Source organism: Acomys russatus, chromosome 3 (assembly GCF_903995435.1).
Source record: "Acomys russatus chromosome 3, mAcoRus1.1, whole genome shotgun sequence".
NCBI classification, from domain to species: domain Eukaryota; kingdom Metazoa; phylum Chordata; class Mammalia; order Rodentia; family Muridae; genus Acomys; species Acomys russatus.
Window position 1 is genome coordinate 18,363,712 of NC_067139.1, and position 4,783 is coordinate 18,368,494.

Sequence of the window (4,783 nt, forward strand, 5' to 3'; positions counted from 1 at the left end):
AGTGTTCTCATTTCTGCAACGTCCATTGCGCACTTGGCCATCTAGCTCGAGATAGTCTAACATATGTGTATTCACGTGAGATTGGCATTGAACCCTGCCATCTCTAAGGCTGACAGCAAGACCTAGCCTATGGCAATCTGACCATTCTGTACAACTATCCACTACTCTATGTTCACCCTAGTCACAAAACAGGAGCCAATAACAGAAAATCTGTTACCTAGAAGTCTGGGAAAATTAAACTCTTCTAAAGAATCATGTGCTCTTATTGGCTAAACCCTTAAACAATTTGGTATGATCTGGGCTTGTGTGTGTGAAACTCAGTGCCCAGTGCACTGTCTAGGGATGGGCTTTGAGGGAGTGACTGAATCATGTGAGTACTGGCCTAGTTGATGGCTTACTCCATTGCTGGATTCAAAATGGAATGGATATTGGGAATTGGTGAAAACCGTGAAAGGTGGGTCTGACTGGAGAACATGGACCACCTTTGAAGAGTGTATCATGCCCTGGCCTCTTTCTGTCTTGCTGCTTCTTGTTTGTGATGAGGTGAATGCCACCACGTGCTGTTGTCCACCATGAGGCTCTCTCTCACAGTGTGCATACCCAGAAACAAAAATTGAAATCTTGAAGTTAAATAAAAAAAGTCTTTCCTGTTTGTTTATGTTGGCTGTTTTGTCACATTGGTACAAGAAAAACTAACCCATCATGAACACTTTTTGGCTAGAGGTAAAATTTACCAAATGTGAGAAAACTATTTCTCATGTGCTGTACAGCAAAAGCCTCCACTTACTGATTGATCACAAATGACAAGTTATATAGTCACAGAGGATTTCTGGCTGCTGCTTAGGAAGCATAGTATCTGTATGATATTTGCATAACATTATTGGATGAGCTGAGCACAGCAGCACACATCTGTATTTTATAGTACTTAGGAATTTGAATCAAGAGGACTGTGAGTTCGAGGCCAGCCTGGGCTACCTAGAGAGACACCCCATTTCAAAAACCAGAAGGGCTGGCATCTACTCAGTGGCAGACCACTTGCCTAATGTGAAAGGCCCTGGGTCTGATCCCCAGTACTGAAAAATACCACATATATGTGATGGTTACACTAGATGTTTGTGAGGGGCAGGGTGGAGTCAAGAATGCTGAAAGCCTCTTTATTCTAATTTTTGGACCATGATAATGTACCACCCATTCAAATAAGAAAAAGCACCTACATGGAACCCTATACACTATGCAAAGTGTAGACTTTATCATGAGGCATATAGACATACTATACGTTGGGTTTCCTTGGTATCCCTAAATAGGGTAAAACCAGATGCCCCTATATATGAGGGTTCAGAAAATCAAGTGTGTGATAACCATGTTTTCTAGTTTATACATTTGATGTTTTGGCATCCTGGGGACACACAGACTTGGCTGTCTCCCATGGGTTAACCAGTTCTTAGAGATACACAAGGACTCGCCAGTCCTGTACCACACCCGCAGTCACCTCCTTTGCTGGCTTCCTTATTCTGGAATCCTATCCACAGGCCCTAAGTCAGCCTAAGCCTAGATAACAAATAAGTAGGGATGGGATTCTGCCCCTGAAAGCATTAAATTGTCTACATTGGCCCATTCCCATATACCTTGCCTTATTCTTCCTACAGAAACAACGCTGAAGGCTTTTGCTAGATGTACTGCTGGGCTTTCTTCCAGGACATGTACCTCTCCGCTGGGGATCTGCAAGGATAACGTTCTTTCCCTTCAGTGGCTGTCACTTCCTGATCTATTGGGGGTGTGAAAGCTAAGAATGCCACCTCTCCCCAGGAGGAGGAAGTAATGGAGGTTAGGATGTAAGGGGGTCCCTGCAGGTGTCAGAGTGGAAAGTGAGCCTCAAGAAGAGATAAGAATGAGAACCCGGTGCAGACTGATTTTTGTCAACCTGGATTAGACTTCAGGGTGTCTAATATCAGGAGGTTCATTGTCAGCACATTTAAAACACAGTACAACTTGGGAAAAGGTTTCCAGGAAACAATGAGTCCAATTCCAAGTGTACAATAAAGTTTAAGGTGTAAACTCTTTCTAAGTGCATGTGACCATGAGGGTGGGTTCTATAGCTAAAAGGTATAGAATCTAGTGTGATCTCTGACTGATAGCATAGAGGTCCGCAGGCCACAAAGTACCTGTGACATTTCTCCAAAGGATAGGTAATGGTCTAGGAAGGGTAAAGTCTAGGATAATTACTCTGTGGAATTTGGGTGAAGTCGGCCACTGTAGAAAAAGTCATTGAGGTCTGCCTCCACAGATAGCAAAAAGGTCAACAGGTCGTTAACATAATCCACTCTCAGCTTTCTGGATAAAATGCAGGTATTTGATTTTTATCTTCTCGCACTTAGGAGACGCCCTTGTGTGATTAACATTCCTGGTTTTCTTAGTGCTCCTTGGTCAATACAAGGACCTCTGTGCCCCCAGCAAGGATACGTGTCTCAGGGCAAAGTGGCTGCCAACATCCCTACAAAAATGTCTACAAAGTGCTCTCTAGGTGAGAACTGTGTGCTTATGATGAACTCATGGTCCACTGAGTGACTGGGTGATGAGTGTGTGGTCTTCAAGAAGGGCATGCACTACAGCGCATGTGTGCCAGTGATCAGAGGACATAGCCTGTGTGTTGACAATCATGTTTTGCATTTATGTATGCCCTATAGGGAGAAAACCAGCATTTATTTGCAAGCAAAAAGGAAGGATCTTTTGGTCAGTGAACAGCATGTTTTCCAACTTAGTTGACTTAAATGATCTTAGTGGCCAAAAATCGTCTCTAATTGTACACTACTTGTCCGTTGTGAAGGGGACCCAGAAGAGCAGCTAACACACAATGTGAGTAACAAAGGGGACTGCTTACATCAGGATGGTCTTTTGGATGCCAGAACAGTGGGAGGAATGTGGTCACTCGCAAAGCAAAGTGCACACAACTCACATTTGAACCTGCTCCTCTGTCCATTCTCAGAATTCACCATTTAGAGATGAATCAGGTTCATGATTCTTTTACTTGTTCAAGTTTTTTTTGTTTCTGTCTTGTGCTCACACTCACAATTGGGATCTTGACTTTTCTCTCTATTGGACACCAGTATATCTTATATGGCCGTAAGCAGGCATACTAAACAGCAGAGGTGGTGTTCTGTGTGTGTCAACAAATTCTTTGTCCATCACAGATCTGTGGTCCTCTACCCATGAGAGTGCTGAGAGTCCCCATATCATCACACTGTAAGGAATATCTATCCACAATCTCAGCACCTGGGAGTCTAAGGATTTTGAATTCATCCCATCCAGAACTTGTCTCAACAAAATAAAATGAAACAAACAAACAAACAAAAAATCCCCAAAGAAATATCATTTATACTTCTGAGTTTTTCTCTTTCTGGGGTGGGGGCGATAAAGCAGAGTTGAGACAGAGTCTCATGTATTGTAAGGTGTCATTGAATTCCGTACAGAGTCAAGGATGACCTTGAATTGGCTCTCCTGCTTCTCTTTCCCAAGAGCAGAGACTAAAAACATGTGCTACCATGCCTGGTTTTATATGGTGCTGGGAACTAAACCCACAGCTTTGCATATGGTAGGTAAGCACTCGACGAAGTGAGCTCCACCCCGCCTCTGCCCCTTCTCACCCTATATGGTTCTTTGCAATGAGGAAACATGAAGAGCTGGCATTGAAGTGCACAGTTTTTCCACAAAGAGAGAATGGGCTATTTTGATAGGACAACAAATACAAAGCTATTTGACCTGTATTTTAGAGGTCTCATTGTCCGTTTCTGGAAGGGAAAAAAAGGGCACTTCCTCAGGGCAAGCCTAAAAGAGGCCTGGGAACTAAACTCATAGGGTGACAGAGAACTAGTCTGCCAATAGCTTGAGCAGAGGAGAAAAAGTCACTGGAAAAATGCTGGTTTGAGAAGCATATCTGTAGAATATGATCAGTGGAGACGACCCACGCATCAAGCACTGAAAGACAGGATGGAATTAATTGAACACACTGGGTTTTGGTTTTGTTTGGTTTTGGGACAGAGTCTCACTATGTAGACAAGACTGGTCTTGAACTAAAAAAGAACCCTATGCTTGCCTATTGCTGGGATTGAAGGTATACTGGCCACAAACACTGGTTTCAATGTTAACTGCTAAAGGCAACTATCTTTGTGCTGATCTTAATTTGGTCGGAAGACAACAAAGATATAACTGGTAGGCCTTAGTCAGTCCTTCAGCTGCAAATATGAAAAGCAGGATGCTTTAAGTTGAACACAGCTGGAAGGCAAAATCCACGGAAACACCATTTGTATTGTAGCTCTGGGTCACCAGAGACACTTCCTGTGGCTGCCAAAGAGGAAAGCAGAGAAGGGGAAACCCCTAAGTCAAAAATGAAAGCAAACCCAACCTATTTGTTCATTGTCTTGTTTGAATAGATTACTCCCTGGAGTGAGAACACATTTCCTAAATATGCCAGGAAGAGTGCCAGGGCCAGGTCTCAGGACAGAGATGTGGGGGTGGATGTCATCAGGTAACTTCTCCCTTGTCCTTAGGCAGGGGACAAAATCAACCACATCTTTTTTATGCAAACATACCCACTACATCAAAGTAGAGCAATAGATTTTATTTAATTAAAATAGATTAAAAACAGACTGTGTAAAAGAATTAGAATTTTCAATAATTTACTATTATTTACATTAGCAAGTGCTGGTCGTTAGTAGACACACGGTGAGGAGCTGAGCTTGCAGGACCCAGATCTTCCTGTGGTCCAAGCTGTAAGCTTACCTTTCTT